The 18,313-nt window shown below is 41.1% G+C and overlaps 2 protein-coding genes across 3 annotated transcripts in view; both read right to left on the bottom strand.

Annotated features, from left to right (window-relative positions):
• PABIR1 (PP2A Aalpha (PPP2R1A) and B55A (PPP2R2A) interacting phosphatase regulator 1) overlaps positions 1 to 18,245 on the bottom strand; it is a 74,113-nt gene extending 55,868 nt beyond the window's left edge. Inside the window, 1 exon segment of the mRNA XM_024734307.1 lies at positions 18,196 to 18,245. The gene's annotated coding sequence lies outside the window, so the exon portion shown is untranslated.
• The window catches only part of PIP5K1B (phosphatidylinositol-4-phosphate 5-kinase type 1 beta), a 318,123-nt gene extending 299,810 nt beyond the window's left edge, over positions 1 to 18,313 (bottom strand). Inside the window, exon 1 of one of the 2 annotated variants that reach the window (XM_024734304.1) lies at positions 18,196 to 18,313. The gene's annotated coding sequence lies outside the window, so the exon portion shown is untranslated. Of the gene's footprint in view, positions 1 to 18,065; positions 18,085 to 18,195 lie in introns of those variants that run through there. The other variant, XM_024734306.1, reaches the window with a different exon arrangement.

The raw sequence follows: 18,313 nt of genomic DNA on the forward strand, positions 1-18,313 counted from the left end.
AATGTGATTAGTGCCCTTATCAGAAGAGACATGAGAGAGCTTGCTTCCCCTCTCTCTCTCTCTCTCTCTCTGCTCTCCCCCATATGAGGATACCATGAGAAGAAGGCCATTTGCAAACCTGGAAGCAGGCACTCACCAGACACATCTGTTGGGACCTTCACCTATGTTTGCTATTTAAGCTACCTAGCCTGTGGTGTATTTGCTAAAGCAGCCTGAGCTAAGACAATGTTCAAGTATAGTCCCCTCAGAGAGGTTTTCCTTGACCTTGCTTTCTACAATAACATTCCTCCACCACCACTACCATCAGTCTACTCCTTATCCTGCTTTATTTTTTCTCTACAGCATCTTGTGTTAAATTCTACACGTATTTTTTGTAAATGTAAATTCTACATCATTGGCCTCCCCCACTAAAATGGGATAATCCTAGTACCTAAAACCATGTCAATAGACACTCAAATATCTGTTAAATTATTAGTGAACTTAAGTCAAGTACCTCTTTAGGAGACAGCTTCAAAGAACAAGTCATCATCTTAGAATCAGTGAGCATGCACTGTATGTACTGTGGGGTGTGACACCCCTCGTCCTACCATGAGACATCACATAGTATCATAGCTAAAAGAGATGGTTCTGGAGCTGGACCACCTGGCTTTGAAACCTGGCTGTGTGGCCTCGAATTACATACGTATATCTCTGCTCCAAGGCTTCCTCACTTATAAAATGATGACAATAATACCGACCTCACAGGTTGCTGTGAATATTAAACAAGTTAATGAATGTCTACTGTTTAAAAAATACCTAGAATGTAGTAAGTGCCCAAATAAGTGTTAGGTACATATCAGCAATGTACCTAACACTTATTTGGGCCATTTTAGGGCCCCTCCTTCCTTTATACAGCTTTCTAAACATAGACTATTTCCCCAGTATTTCTTATTTTATAATTTCCCCAGACTATTTCCCCAGTATTTCTTATTTTATAATATTCAGCTCTCACCCTCTACCTGTTTTATTTCATGTTGCTTTTTATCTTTATGATCTAATGACCAATATACCAATGATTTATTTTTATCAAAGAAATGCATGTACAAGGTAATATATCAAATGACATAAAGGACCTCGTGAGAGTCACCATTTCTTGATTTTCCTATTCCTGCCATTAGTTCCATTCTCCCAAGACAACCATTCCTAAAATTTTCTATTTTGGTCTCAGTTATCTCCATAACTCTTGATAACATTCTTAAATCTCTTGTTCTTGACTCATATCAGGGACTTTGCTCATACTGCCCTGGTTTCCATCCAAAGTTTAATATATATCATTGTTTTAATTCCTCTGTTCATTACCTTTGCAATTTTACGTATTCAGGTCTTCATGTGTGTTTCCGCCAACTTTTTTTTAAGTAAAACTGTCTTTATTCACAGACGACATGATTGTCCATGTAAAAAATTCTATGCATACTACAAAAAAGAAGTTACCAGAATGAATACATGAGTTTAACACCTCACCGAATATACGGATGGCAAACAAACACATGAGAATGCTCAACACCATTAGCCCTTAGAGAAGTACAATTTAAAGCCACAATGAGCTACCCCTATACACCTATCTGAATATCTAAAATAAAAAAGACTAACCATACCAAGCGTTGATGAAGATGTGGAGCAACTGGAACTCTCATATGCCACCAGTGGGAATGCAAGATGGCACAACTCCAGAATTCCACCAACTTTTTTTTTTTTTAATTTTATTTATTTTTGGCTGCGTTGGGTCTTCGTTGCTGCACGCAAGCTTTCTCTAGTTGCGGCGAGGACGGGCTACTCTTCATTGTGGTGGATGGGAAATATTTATTTATTTATTTAGGCTGTTGTGGCACGAGGACTTCTTAGCTGTGGCATGCATGTGGGATCTCGTTCCCCGACCAGGGATCAAACCCAGGCCCCCTTAATTGGGAGCCCAGAGTCTTAACCACTGGACCACCAGAGAAGTCCCCCCACCAACTTTTAACAACTATATGTTACTCCCCATTTTAGGAGGTGAGAATATTAGCACATTTAACCCTTTTCTCTGTTTCCACATTCCACCTTCTGTCAGCTATGCTTTTACTCTGCTGAGGTTGCTACAATTTGCAATCTAGCCTACCAACATAACCAAGTCCACCATACTTAGTCCATAGTCGACTCTAAGGGCAGAAAACTGAGAAAAAGCACCTGTATAATTATGATTATGCCAGTATGCTCACAGCCAGGCTAAGGAAGGAATTAAGATTTTGGTCTCTTACTGTGGATCCCATGTCATGACTACAGATCCAATGTTATTACCCCTATGCCAATGATGTTAAACTCTTTGAGTTCCCCTCACTTTTGATCAGGTATTGCCTACATCAGTGACTCCAGTCAAACCTCTCTGCCATGTGATACAGGTCATTGAACTATAAATATTTATATTATTAATTGAAGCTTTTATTAGCATTTGAGGAATGTCCAATTAACCTCAAGCAGCCTTAAGGATTCCACAGGTATTAAAAATGCCTCCTGAATGACCTCTAGGAGCTTCTCCTACTCCATCTAAATAGGCACTAATTGAAACACTAACCATCTTTGTATATGAGGCACAGCATTAGGGGTGATAATGACCACCACATACCATTCAATCTAAACTGAATAAGCAATGAACTTGTTTAATACATTGAGCATGACGTCCTAGTTTGGACTCTATCATATGAATTATTTGCTGCCCACCAACACTCCTTTTTTAAAAAATTTGAAATATGGCTAATTTAGATTTTATTGGTTTCGGGTGTACAGCACAGTGATTCAATATTTTTATAGATTATACTCCATTTAAAGTTATTACAAAATAATGGCTATATTTCCCTGAGCTGTACAGTATATCCTTGTTCCTCATCTATATAATATGGAGTAGTATGTATATCTTAATCCCATGTCTCTATCTTGCCCCTCTCTCCCTCTCCCCACTTGTAATTACTAGCTTGTTTTCTATATCTGTGAGTCTATTTCATTATATACAATTGTTTTATTTTTTGATTCTACATATAAGAGATAACACAGTATTTGTTTTTCTCTGTCTGACTTACTTCATTAAGCAGAATACTCTCTAGGTTTATCCACTGTGTTGCTAATGGCAGAAGTTCATTCTTTTCATGGTTAAACGATATTCCACCACACACCCACACACACACACACACACACACACACACACTTCTTTATCCATTCATCTGTTGATGGACACTTGGGTTGCTTCCATGTCCTGGCTATTGTAAATAATGCTGCCATTATTATGTTCAATGCCAATGAACATTGAGGTGCATGTATCTTTTCAAAATAATATTTTGGTGTTTTCCAGAAGTACACCAAGGAGTGGAATTGCTGGATCATATGGTAGTTCAATTTTAAGTTTTTTGAGGAACCTCCATACTGTTCTCCATAGTGGCTGCACCAGTTTACATTCCCAACTACAGTGCATGAGGGTTCCCTTTTCTCCACATCCTCGCCAACATTTGCTATTTACTTTTTGATAATAGCTATTCTGACAGATGTGAAGTGATATCTCATACAGTTTTGATTTGCATTTCACTGATAATTAGAGATGCTGAGCATCTTTTCATGTGCATGTTGGCCATCTGTATGTCTTCTTTGGAAAAATGTCTATTCAGGTCTTCTGCCCATTTTTAATCAGGTTGTTTGTTTTTTTGATATATTTTGTATATTAACCCCTTCTCATACGTTTCATCTGCAAACATTTTCTCCCATTCAGTAGATTGTCTTTTCGTGTTGTTGGTGGTGTCCTTTGCTGTGCAAAAACTTTTAACTTTAATTAGGTCCCATTTGTTTATTTTGGCTTTTATTTCTTTTGCCTTATGAGACCGATCCAAAAAAAAATATTGCTACAATTGATGTCCAAAGAGTGTTCTGCCTACTTTCTTTTCTAGGATTTTTATGTTTTCAGGTCTTACATTTAGGTAATCCGTTTATTTTTGTATACGGTGTGAGGAAATGTTCTAATCTCATTCTTTCACATGTAGCTGTCCAGTTTTCCCAGTACCACTTACTGAACTCATTTTCTCTAATGTAATGTGCATGATGCTTTTTTTCTAAGAACCTCAAAGGCCATCATTCCATTTGGCCTCACAACATACCTTTGAACTAGTGTTCAAAGGTTCAGGAGCCAGTGTACAGATTCTCATTCCACAGATGAGAACAAAAAGGTACAAGAGAGGTCAAGCAACTTGACCATAGGTCACCAAAGTATCAGGAGAGGGGCAGGATAAGCCAGAATCCCTGCTTCTAGGGACAGATCTCTCACTGCACCCAGATTCAGCCTGTGCAAATGTATGTGAAGTGTTATTTAAAAACATAGGAAGTACAACCCAGTGAAACCTGGAGATAAACTCTGCTTGCAATAAGCAATGGTAGTTGTAGGGGAGCTGCCAAAAGATATAGTCTCTTCCTCTGAAAGTTTCAAATAGTGAGAATGATAAATGACAAGACCTCTGCACTGGTTTTATGGACTTTTTTGCTAATTTTCTTTTTTGTTTGTTTAGTGAGAAACAGAAACTTCTAGCCACAAACTTATTGTAAGCAGGCACTTCCAATTTAGTTCAAGGGACCTCAACTGTTCTAAATCCTTGGAGAACTTGGAGTTGTTCACCTTTTTCCTTATTTCTCTACAGAAGAATGAAAATAAACAAAAAGGTGTAGGAGCAGCTAGTGTGAAGGAGACACTGGAGCTGTCAGGCTGGGTGGGAAACATGAAGTGAGAGAAGATGTGGTCCCTGCTGTCAGGACTCGAGCCTGCGCGGAGAGCTAAGTGGAGAACAAACGAAAAGTCAGCCTTGAGGGAAAGTTCCAAGAGAGTGGTAAGAGCAAGAATGCCAGAGGGAGTGTGTGCCCGAGAAATCACTCTTGGGCACGTGTGGGGATCAGAGAAGTGGGATACATGTGGTGTCATGAAAGCCTGATGCCACTTCCCTCAACGGAGAAGAAAACGGAAGAAGATTCAGTAAGAGAAAAATGTAATCAGCCAAGGTGTAAAGAAATGAAATTGCAAAGGAAGATCAGGGAATGATGGTGGTTCTCAGACATGTTCTCTTCTTGGTCTACAAACCCTTCCAGAAGCCTCGTCTAATCCCATGGCTTTAATCACTGGCAAGAGATCATAACGCTGTCTCCATCCCAGGCCTCTCTCCTCGCCTCCACACTCGTATACCTTGAAGTCCCGCAGGCATCTCGGTCTCATCCACGCCGATGGCTTGAATTGCTGCCCAAAGACCCATGGCCATAACACAGCCAGTGTGTCCATCGTGGGCCTCTCTTCTAACAGCCACACTCCACCCAGATACCCCACAAGGATCTGAAATGCGTGTTCAAAACTGAACTCATCATTACAGCCCTCCCACCTCTGCTACCACATACATGCTGCCTCTTCTGTACTCTCTCTGTTGATCATCATTCTCCAATCTCTCCAGCTAGCCAAGCCAAAGCCAGAGAATTATCATCATCTACCTCTCCCATTCCCTCAAAATCCACAAGTGGTAACAAGTCTTATTAATTCTTCCTCCTAAATCTCTAATTTGCTCACTCTTCCCCATCCCCTCCATACCTGAATTCAGGTTCTCATCATCTCTCTTGTAACGACATCATCTCCTCTAACTAGTCTCCCTGTCTCCAGTCTCATTCCTACCTCATTCACCTCCCAAACTGGAGGCCATGCTGCTGATCTAACCTAAGGCATGAGCTCATCACTCGTCTGTGAAAATCTTCTAGTTGTTGCCTCCCTGCCTATAGAAGAAAAGTTCAAACTCCTTAGCCCATCTGACAAGCTGCCCGTGGTCTGGAGCCAACATACCACTCCAGCCCTATTTCCTCCCACCCACACCTACCCTACTCATTATCAGATATAGCTCCAAACATACCACGAACCTTTATGACTTCATTTATTCCTATGTGTTGGGCTTGGTACAGAGTTAAGAGTTTAAGAAATGGTAGTTGCTGTCACTACTACAAGGATGACAATGACAACAACAATGACAGCGTTAGAGAACTAGGGCCAAACTGTGGATGCTCTTATGGACCAAATCAAGGTACTTAGATTTGGGGCATAACAAAGCATCTAAGGATTTGGGGGCATGGAGGTGATGAAGTTATAATCTCTGGTAGCAAGTATTATAACTGACTACAGGGGGAGAGAGAGGGAGGTACAGGGGCCGTTTGGGAAGCTGCTACAATAGTCCAGGTAAGAAGCATTTAATATAGGAAATACACGTGAAAATGGAAGAGAACTTTTCAAAAACTTCCTCTGGACTTGGTAGCTGCACAGAAACAAAGATGAGCAAGATAAAAAGATTGCTGAAATTTCAAAAGTAGGTTAAAAAAAAAAAAGAGGGTATCTTTGATGAAAATCTAGAATTTGGAGAAGGAGACAGATTCAGGTTTTTGAAAGGCACAAGCTCAGATTTCATAATATAGGGACTTTTGACAGAGGCAAGAGTTGGGTTCACAAGAGCAGATAAGCAGCTAAGAGAGAGTGAGGCATGAATTATTAAATGGTTCTAAATGTAACAGACCAAAAAGCAAGAGATAGAAAAAAAGACTAAAATTTGGCCACAAACAAGGCCGCTCATTGGGAAAGGAGCTTGAAGCAGCGGTAAGGCTAGAAGCTTGACTGTTAACATTTTACAAAGGAAGAGGGACCTAAGAAGTTGAAGAAAAGACAGATGTGGCTTAAGAAAATCATTCATTCAATAAACTTTAATTGAGAACCATCTGCGCTGGACACTTTTCTAGGTGTTGGGCATACAAGAGCCAACAGAACACAGTCCCTCCCCTTGTGGAAATTCGCTTTCCAGTACAAGAGGCAGACAATGAAGAAAACGATAAAAACGGATTGTCAGGGAGTGCTGGCGACTGTCTCTAAAGCTGCTAGGGCTTGTGGAGGATACTTTAGGCTCTAAAATGCTGCCAGGAGTCTTCTGACATATGTGGAAAGTGACTGTTCCTTACAGATAGTTTGCACAAAATGAAATGATGCATCATGTTTACATTATAAATTGCCACGTAGGAGAGGAATTTTCTGAGAAACTGCAAAACTAAATAGTGAAGCCCAACTCCATACAAATCTTAAAAGCTGCACTTCCATTCGATCTTTTATAAACAAATATAAGCAAAGGCATGTTTCTCTCTTAATCCTTAGCATGGGAGACTGATTTCTCATTTTCCATAAATCTTCACCACTCTGCCTAAACGACATGTCCTGGGAAAAACACTAAAGGGCATCATTTCAATAGAGCTTGCCAAAGCAATGACGCTACTGTTTGTTTCCATATGATGAATTCATAAGTCTAAGAACACTCTGGCTCACATCACTTCTTAAAAACAAGTTAAAATTTTCATATGCACCTTATTTGCTTTATTGTAGGTATTAAAGTTAGTTTTCCAATAGAAGATAGACATCAGAAGTCCTATACAATAGAAGTTTCTATGCAATTTCTCCAGTGGGACATGAAATAACCTTTGGTAATTTATATCCTCCAAGGGCATAAAATATTAAAAATGAAACTCTCACCAAAACTCCCATAAATTACCACTCTGTTTAAATTAAATGATAAAAGTCTATGAAAGTGTGCTTTAGACCATAATATAGTAAACACAAATATTTTATACAAATAAAAAAGAAACCATGAATATCTCAGCCTAAAAAGGTAGCACTTTATTTACCTGAACAGCCCAAAAACAAGACATAAGAGAAGAAAAACATGCTCTTTATTGGCCAATGACCTAAGTGAATGAGAAAGAACTAAAGCTTGCTTCCTTGAGACCCTCCCTCGAAAACCACTTTTTTCTTTCTTAAAATAAATTTCAAGTCAATGCATAAGATGAGTCTATTTCGGAAACACAATTCAGACAATATGGGTGTTATCTGGCTCCCAAGATCACAACAGATTCTCCGTAGCAAATGAGTGAGTGAAGGGTTATCACTGCTGAAAGCCATAGAAATAGCATCAAAAAACAAAAAAATCAAGATAGGTAAGATTTTCAAAAACAGCAAAGGGGGCCGTTTGGTACAGGTGCAAAGAGCCTTGTATCCGTGAATGAGTCTGAAAGCTATCACTTTACTACAACATTAGAGACACACTCTATGCTGTATAATCTTTTAAAGAATCAGGGAAGGTTGTAGCAACTTTGGGGAAATTTTCTATACAAAAGTTGGCTATAATAAATTTTGATTCTTAAATAAGCAAACCCTCAGCAATCAGGAAATTTATTCTAGAAGTAAAAAAGCCTGCCCCAAAGTTCTGAGTACCTAAGAATTCCCTGTTTTAAGCTTCTTTCATTTTGTGCTTGAACAGCCAGTTAAAATTGGCAGGCTTGATGTCTCAATGAACTTCAGGCAGAAAAAAACCACACTGTCAAATTGTTCTTGACATATTTTTTAAGTAAAGTCTTTCTTTCTTAAAGTACTATTTAGATTCTTGCTAAAATAAATTATCAGGAACTTTAAAGTGAACAGTATATGAAAAAATGTAGCCCTGCCCCAGTTTAAAGGTCATAGTTCATCATTGTAGATTATCCTATGCAATTGACAAGGTGGCTTTATGAGTTACTTTCCCCCAACGCCAAGTTCTATCAGATGCCTACTTTCCCAATTTCACAATGCTTTTTGACAGAAATTAGAGACACAAGAGGGAGGACATATGGGGATATATGTATATTTATAGCTGATTCACTTTGTTATAAAGCAAAAACTAACACACCATTGTAAAGCAATTATACTCCAATAAAGATGTTATAAAAAAAAAAAAAACTTGCAGAGGGAGCCTTATGAAGTTGTTAACTCACAACCCTCCCTGAACCCACAGGGATGGACAGAGCACTGGATGAGAAGTCACACTCAGCTCCTCAATGAATGCACACCTCTGGCCTGAGCTTCTGCACAGGCAGCACTGGAAGGCACAATAGGATAGATCTGTTTTCCAAATTGCAGGTCTCAGCCCATCAGCGGGGAGTAAAATCAATTTGGTGAATCATGATCAGTGTTCGGTAGAGTTTGGAGGTGGGATGGAACTTATCAGAAAATACTAGAGCACATTTCACGCAGTATAGCTAAGTATCGCTCCATGAAAGCTTTATTTTGAATATATTTATTATTTATATCTTTATGTCTGTACTGGGTCTCAACATAGAATGTGCTTCCTAAAGGGCACTGAGTTGGCCATAAAGGGCTGTGTAATGGACTGAATGTGTTTCAAATTCATATTTTGAAATCCTAACCCCCAGTGTGATGGTATTAGAAGATGGGGCCTTTGGGAGGTAACAGAGCTATGAAGGTGGGGTCCTTATGAATGGGATTAGTGTCCTTATAAAAGGGACCCCAGAGAGCTCTCTTGCCCTCTTTCCACTGTATGACGACACAAAGAGAAGTCAGCAGTCTGTAACCTGGAAGAGGGTTCTCACCAGAACCTGACCATGCTGGCACCCTGATCTCAGATTTCCAGCCTCCAGAACTGTGAGAAATAAATTTCTGTTGTTTGCAAGCCACCCAGTCTATGTTACTTTGTTTCAGCAGCCGGAACTGACTGAGACAGCTTGGTACTTCTCAATTATTTACAGTCAAGGGACAACGAGTAACTGAAAAAGCCACGTGCAAAGATGAAATGCAAGCTTAGCTTAGGCTAATTTCTTTTAACTAGTTTCTGTAGGATCCTACGATCCTGCCTTGGATTCATCCTAAAAATACCTAGAACATCAAAGATAATGCTTTTGGCCTCCAACTAACTCCTTACTCAACAACTGCTTTTCTCTTATCTAAATAGCAGTCTCTGGTTCCTGTTAGAATAAGAGTGCACCTCGGGATTCCAGACCACTCTAAAATCTTGGTATTCGGTGTGGCTTGGGTGGTCCCTAGGATCACACTGAAGTCTTCATCCTGTGGCTTTAAGAGCAGCCGACTATAGTTATGACCATGGCCTGACCACATTCCAGGGAGCAAAAGCATCAGAGTAGGATGCTGTTTAGAAGAGCAAGTCCTCAGACCTGTGTACCAGTGCAGGGACCAAAATGTGTCTGCTTCCTGGAGGGCCTGGCTGGATGTGAGAGGTAAGGATCCAGCCAGCCAAGTCTAGGGTCCTCTCCAGCCATTTCAATTGCTCTGGCTGCAGTATGAACGATGGATTAGAGGATCAGAGGAGAGCCAGGGTGGACTCAGGAGCCCAGGGAGGCGATGGCTAGAATCCAGCAGAGAGATGAGAAGCTGGACTAGGACAGAATCAGCAGAAACAATGAGAAGCAGACGGATGGGGGAGCTATTAAGCAAGCAAAATCTATAGAAATGGGTGATGGGTTAGATGTGGTGGATGAAAAGGACGGGGCAAGGATGGCTCCCAAGTTTCTGCCTTGTGCGAGGTAGTGGCTAGTTGTGCCCATCACAGAGCTAAGCATCCGTGCAAGAGGATGAGGTATGAAGAGAAAAAATCAGGATTCTGGTCTTGGACATGAAAAACTTGAGGTGCCTTTGAGATATCCAGGTGCAATGTCAATTATGTAATCTAGAGCTCACAGAGAGGCCTAGGTTGGAGATACAAATTTTAGATTCACTTGTGTCCTCCTTTTTTAAACTCTTGTACCAGAACTACATTTCGAGGCACAACTGCATGAAGCAGAGAAAAGAATGTGGGCTTTAAAATCAGAAAAGCCAGAGATGGAATCTTGCCTTAGTGGCTCTGGGCCCATGAGCGTGTACCTGCCTGATTAGGTTTCCATTTGCTCCTCTATCAGCAAGGATGCTGCAGCCCGCTGTCAGGAGCATGGTGGAGATGAAAGAAACAGCACTTGAGAAGTGCCTGGAACACAGCAAGTTCTCAGCACAGTGGAGCCAGAGCCATGTTTGTACTTTTTTGTATACCCTATGGCACCTGGCACTGTCCTGGCCAAGGGGTCCATCAGTATCTAGTATGTTGAACTGACCTGAAATATTCAGAATTGTCAGTAAGCCACTGTTTCCTAGACAACCACTAGCTCCCGAACTCATTCCTCCACCTGGGGTCCTACTGAAGCAACACCCAAACATAAGCTATGCATGGAACGTGTCTTACCCCTCTTCAGCCACATCTCCCAGCCTTGGGAGTAACCATCACTTGGCAGGGCCAATGACTAACCAGAGCGGTTTTGTACTGTCTAAAGTCCTAGATACCCAATCCAGTCCTATGAAATTGTTTTCTTGTGATCCACAAGGATGTGAGAAAAGCAAAGACTGGCTTTATTTCTCCTCTGGTATTTCTAGTGGAGCAGGCAGATGGCACCCTCTCCATATACCCTGAAATTCACTTGGGAATACCAAGCACTTCAGGAGGTGTAGATTTTGAGCAATGGATTTAACATTTCCTGCCAATGTTGAGTGTACATCAGAATCACCTGTTGCCAGATTGCTAACCCCCATCCCCAGAGTTTCTGATTCAGCTGGCCTGGGGAACAGTATGAGAATTTGCATTTCTAACAAGTTCTCAGGTGATGATGATGGTCAAGGGGCCACACCTGAGAACCACTGTCCTGGCTTCTTCCCTGAGACCAGGCTATTGATGTTTCTAACATTTAAAGAAAAACCAGCTGAGCTTGGGAAGTTTTTACCTGGAGTGTCATAGGATGTTGTCTTGTATACTATCACTAAGTTGTCTTAATTAGGAATTACATATGTCTGGGATTTAGGTACTTTCAGACCTTATTTTAAATAGGTTTGGAACATTTTGTCTTACGCTTTGTAATTTCTACTTATCTGTTCTCTGCTATTCATTTTTCAGTAAATAAAGTGTGAGAACCTTTTAAATAGAGATATTACTTCATACGCATGCCAGAACCTATTCACCTAAACAAGCACTGTTTCCTTCTTCTGGAGGACCTAGTTGTCCTTCTCATGGACCTGCCATAGCCAGCCTTTAAGAACTGTCTTCACAGCTCAACCTGCTTGGCTTGAGTGACCTCAATGGTGGCTCAATTCATCTTGACAGGATGGATGGGACCTAGTCATTCATGCATTTACATGTTTACTGGGCACCTACTATATGTCAAGCACTTTCTTGAAAAACAGTGTTAATGAACCATGACCTCTGCCCTCAAGGAGCTTATAAATTGAGTGTGAATTTGAGTAGAGGTGATAAAAAAATAAACAAGTAAAATGCATAAATGTATAAGTGTCCACTGTGATAGGTGAAGAAAACATATGAAGAAAGTCCCCTTTAGGTTAGATGATCAGAGAAAGCCCCTAGGGGAGGTGATGTTTAAACTGATTAACTTAGAGAAGCTTAAAGTCCACTCTTGCCTGTGTACCCTGAGCTAAATTCACTCTTAAGCCACCCTGGGAGCTCTAAAAATATGTTTATCTGATACTTATAAAAAGAAAAAAGAATAACACATTTCATACTTAGATTATTATTTCTGTTAAGGAAGAGAAAAAAAATCATTCCTAGGCATATTGGTTACAAAAAGTTGGAGGTCCGGTGAATAAATACCATTTATGATGTAAAAGGAAGGACCACTCTAAACTACTGAAACTAGTGTTTATCAGCCTGCCTGACATTTCTAAAATGGTCTGGAAAATAATAACATCAGAATAGTTAAAAAACATTCCAAGGTTTTGAAGAGTGATATCATGTAAATTCATAAATTGTTCAGTACACATTCATTAAATCCCCACTATTTCCCATGCAAAGTGCTAAGTTCCAAGAATACAAAGATAAAACATGATGCCTAACCTTTCCCACTGACAAATATTAGCTAAACACCTATCATGCACTTACCGCTTCCTCAAGCTGGTCATAGTTTGGCTTCTTTTTATTGCTACTGTTTTGTTTCCTTACTTTATCAACAAATGTCATGACCAAATGATCATGAGATGATTACGATGGGCAAAATCCTGGATAAACCCTGGATAAACAATAAGGTCCTACTGTTCAGCACAGGGAACTATACTGACTATAGAGGAACTATACTGACTATCCTCTAATAATGGAAAAGAATTTTTAAAAGAATATATAACTGCTGTAGAGCAGAAATTAACACAACATTGTAAATCAACTATACTTCAGCAAAAAAAAAGAAAACCCACCACCCAATAAGTAGAATCGATTGCATTTCTTGTGCCAGTCTATGAAGCAAAGAAACACATTTTTATGGCTAACTATAACTTCCTCCTAAACCCCTTGCTCAGCATTACTGGATGGCAAAGTCTTAGATATCACCTTTCTCCTACAAAATAGAGGAATATTCTACAGTCCTGTGTCTTTAGTCCTGGGATTTCAGTTCCAACACCAGGTAATTATACTTTCTAGGCCTCCAGTGCTTGCACGCCCAACCCTTGCCTGAAGAACCTCTACTGAAAGACACACAAGCCCATTTTTAGTGGGAGCAATACTGCACACACAATGCTGTACAGTTCAATACTCAATTTTATAACTGACTTTCTAAAACTCTTAGAGAAACAGGTCTCAAGAACTTGCTCACCCATTATGTCAACTCCCACAGACATACTGCACACCTATTTTTAATTCATCCCATGAACAACACAGAAGACTTTCTACAAGAAGAATACACACTTCATGGAGTTGTCCTTTTAAACAGGGGTTTGTTTTAACTTAAAATGATAATACCAAGGAACTGCCAGTTGACTAGACATGTAACAACATCCCAATTACTATGTTTCAAATCTTCCCAAGAGTAACCTAACTTGGGTAGGATTCCTGTGTTTTCCTATATCATCTCCTTATACACCTCTGCTGAAGTTCGTATGCAAATGAGAATGGAATACACAAAATCAAGCCTGGTTTCCCTGCCCTAATCTTTTATACTGAAAGGGAACCCAACTGAATAAAATGCTTCATCAATGGCAGCCAATCGTGACTACACAGTACTTCAAAAATGTCATGAAGAGATTAAGTTTACCATTTATTTTAAAAAAGAAAAATACTAAATAAAACAAAAGGCTAGGTTTCCTCCCTCCCCGATTTCCCTGGCATTTAGAAGAACTGCCATAGATAAGTCCACAAATGAACAGCTGAGCAGTTCTAACTGGTCAGCTTCTAAAAAAATAAAAATAAAAGGACTCCTTCCAACCCCAGTTAATGTACTTGATATAAAGAGAACATGTTTCTGCAACAAATACATTTCAGGCTTGATGTTTTACAGAGTAACTAATGAAGGCTCCAGCCACAGGAAAAAAATTATTTTTCCAGTATATTAAATGTTTTGACTCACCATTTAACAGAAGTACAAGTAAAGTGAAAATGGAAATTAAATGTATACATATTTATGACTTTACCAATGTATGACAAGGCCATCTTTGGCTTCTGGCTTTAATAACCAGGAAGAGAAGCCTGGAAAACCACCATACATTTGTTTTTCTATTCAAATAGTTCTCTCTGCCCAAGCACTGGTTGGAGCAAAGTATTAATTCTGAGTCCAGGGACAAATATAAGCCAAGAGAATCACAGTGAATGGATGAAAATGGACATTGTCTCCTTAATTATCTGCTTGGACAAGAAGGTATAAAAATATAAATACTAAACGATGTTAAAATGTGACAACTCGGGCTTCCCTGGTGGAGCAGCGGTTGAGAGTCCGCCTGCCGATGCAGGGGACATGGGTTCGTGCCCCGGTCCGAGAAGATCCCACATGCCAAGGAGCAGCTGGCCCCGTGAGCCATGGCCGCTGAGCCTGCGCGTCCGGAGCCTGTGCTCTGCAATGGGAGAGGCCACAACACTGAGAGGCCCGCGTACCGCAAAAAAAAAAAAAAAAAAAAAAAAAAAAGTGACAACTCATTAATTACTAGTAAACAGAAATTTTCTGTTAACCTCTATGATTTCTAGAAGTAAAAAAGGAACTTTCACCATAGAACCCCTAGCAAAACCTTGAGTAAGAACCTTCTTAAGAATTCCACGTTAGCCCTGGTCGCTAAACATCTGTTCGACCATGAACAAGTCAATTCACCTCTCCAAGCCTCAGCTGTCTTACCCATAAAAGGTGCGAGTTGCTGAACTAGTTAATATTTTAATTCTTTATCAGAAAGAAATCTACCTCAATCCCCAACGGCTGAATCTGTTAATAATACTTAAGACCCATTCTAATTATTTGTTATCATACTCCTAAAGGTAAAAACACTACTTTTGTGCGTATAGGACGAAGGGGTGGAAAGAGAAGAGGATTCTTGAAGGGAACAGAAACTAGGTTGGTTTTGTTAATTAGGTTCCCCCTCTGAAACCAGGAGCCAGTATTAGCACCTGCTGAAATTTACCCAATTATAAGAGTGGTTGGTTTCTCCATCTCAAGATATACTCTTTCAGAAAATGGCACAAGTCACTTTCTAGGAATATATATTTCAGCCAGTTACACATTACTAACAACTAAAGGGGCAGAGGGAAGCAAGCAAAAGAGCAAGACATAGATGATGTGAGTCTACTGTCTACCCGGAGAAATAAAATCTCTTCTTTATATGATGTATTCAGGAAGGAGAGACACAATGGGCACCTGCACCTGCCAGCTTCAGGAGGCATACCTCGTGTAGGTAAATTACCTTACGGGTCAGCAGGTGCTGGGAATTTACATGATAAGATGCTTTCTATGTTTTACAGCATGTGTTTTCCTTATGAGTGATTTCATTCCCTCCTTCACTCAGCAACTCTTCATTAAATACTTACATGCAAACCCCAAAGCCAAAAAAATAAATAAATAAATAAACAAAGGTATGAGTCGACTGTCTGGAATATTCAGGTGAATCTTGACATTTATTTTAGAGTAGTTCAGCCCCTGAGGATATTTCCAAATCAAAAAATAATACTAAACAATACAGATGCTAAGCTAAAGTGCACTTGGAATTTTCTTTCCCTTCATTGAGTGGTATGCGATGATGAGGAATGGGGAGTAAATTAGAATACAGGTGGAATAGGTTATTAGCTAAATCCCTTAGTTAATACAGGGTGAAAATTTCTCTTTCCCCTAGAGAAAAATGATACCACTGGATTACAAATATATTGATAAGCATTATAGAATGCTAAAACTAGAAAGAGAACAATACAAACCTCTTGTTTTATATATATGTGGGAGACCTGAGGCTCAAAGGTGGTAGAATTTGGTCCAGGTTATACAGTGCCAGAACTAGAACCCAGGTCACCAGCAGGCGTGCTTAGCAGTCTCTGGTGTATTGCATGTACTGTATCCCATGATGTGTCCTCATTGCTATCACAAGCGGAACAATGGCATAATCCACAAAGCAAAGGACGAGACATCAGAAGCTCTGAGTTCTAGTCCCGTAAGCTACTAGATTAGACATGATACTATAGAAAACTCTAATCACTTGTCTAAACCTCAGTTTCCTCATCTGTTGAAATGTGAACAGTAATTCACAGTAAGACAGTACAGACCACAATAAATGCAAAAGTCTGGCCATTGTAAAAGCCTTATACAAGTACAGAACTAACACTGGGTGATGATAGTGGTGGTGATTTCACCACCTGAAATGGTGGTGAAACCCGGCTTCAACTCTAATTCCAGCCACTTGTTACCTTGATAAGTCATTGAACTTGTGCGCCTCACATTCCTCCTGTGAATATGTGGTTAATAATCTTTGCCCTGCCTCCCTCAGAAATGGACAGAATTAAATGCTTTTCAGAGAGTACTAAAAAGCAATTACAAATAGCAAGGCATTGATGCAAACGTAAGGTATTATTACCAAATCCCTCTAGTCTTAATTTGGACAAAAATGTAACATGGTTTTATTCTTCATTTTTTAACAGTTTTCCTCCTCAACTAAGACATCATTGCGCATTCAGTCTCAGACTTACCAGCTTTCTCATCAGTCTTCCTAAGTCTCCAAAGAACGCACCATTTCCCTCAGCTCAGAGATGTTTACTGCTTACTCAACTTCCCACTGGCATGGGCTTGACTAAGAAAGGTTTTTTTCTAGGGCCTCCTTTCGACTGGAAACGCTCTGACAAAAGCTTCCATGAACACTATTCTACTTCATCACGTTAGAGGGGTAATGAATCCAACCCTGTGGCTTTTCTCCACTCCTAACAACTGCAGAACACTTCAGCCTTTACATAGAATGAGACAGAAGTCTGGGTGGATGCTTTTCACGGGAGGGGCAACAAGGGTTACCCAAACCCACGCTCAGTAGTACTGATGGGAAGACTGTTGCTTCTTTGCAGGAGACTAACACATTCTGAGGCCCAACCGGTCCCTCAAGAGTCATTCACCTTAGGACCTAGGGCCTCTGGCAGGCTGAGAATGTCATAGAAAAACAGTAAGGGCGGGGGCCGGTATTTTGGGTCTGCAATACGCTGCCTTTAACAAGGCATCAGAGTAACTAGCATCTCCTTGCTGAGAACCCTGATTTCAGTTGATCAGAAGAAAGAATTCATCAGCCTATCCAAACAACTTCTCTGGAACAGGTTTCTATCGAACCACGCTGGGCACCAGAGACAAGTGAGCCGGGGGTGGGGGGTTGGTAAGAACTGACAACAGGCTCATCTGCATAGATGAACGATAAGCAGACATTTGTTGTCTGCTGTTTTGGTGACTCCTGGCACCGGTGTGGCAAATCAAACCCCGGCATTCTCCCTCTCCGGTGCCCCACACTCCCACCCCCCTCCCCAGTTGCTAAAGCTTCACGTTGACGGGGCTAGGGGAGAGAAGCAGGGGAAATGCAGAAGTCGGTTGCTGCATTTAGGCTGGAACCATACCGCACCTGTTCAACCCGTCTCCGGCGCCAAAAATGACCAAACACTGACTCGCAAGCCCCTCCTGAGATCCCAGGGGCGCCTAACAAGTTCTCCGCTGTTTAATACCGGGTAAGGGTGGTGGGAGATCTCTCTTTCTGCAGCCAAACTCAGCTGGCTCCCATTAAAGGGGAGGGGGCTCCTGCTTAAGTGAACCCAGAGTGACCCCCGAGTGTCACTGCGGCTCCGGGGATCCGGGTGGTGAGCGGGTGGGTGCCCGCGGGGAGCGCGCAGCCGTGGCCCGGGGGAATGAAGGTCCCGCTTCGGTGGCCACGCGCACCCCCTACACCCTACCTCCAGCACAAGGCGGACGAAGTGAAAGCGTCGAGAGACCTCCAGGATTCATCCGAGACTCAGAGCCCCCAAGCTCGAGCCCAGAAAGAGGGTCGCGGGAGGAGGGGCCGGGGACGCGCAGGAAACTTACCTCACCCGGACAGCATTCGGGCGCCTCCGGTGTCGAGACCAGTTGCGCCACAGTCTGCAAGTTATCAGGACGTTGTCGCTTCCCCCGGGCGAAAGGAGAGCAGTGCAGGCGAGGGGCG

The sequence above is a fragment of the Neophocaena asiaeorientalis genome, unplaced genomic scaffold (genome assembly GCF_003031525.2).
Source record: "Neophocaena asiaeorientalis asiaeorientalis breed wild unplaced genomic scaffold, Neophocaena_asiaeorientalis_V1.1 scaffold256, whole genome shotgun sequence".
In the NCBI taxonomy this organism is placed as follows: Eukaryota; Metazoa; Chordata; class Mammalia; order Artiodactyla; family Phocoenidae; genus Neophocaena; species Neophocaena asiaeorientalis.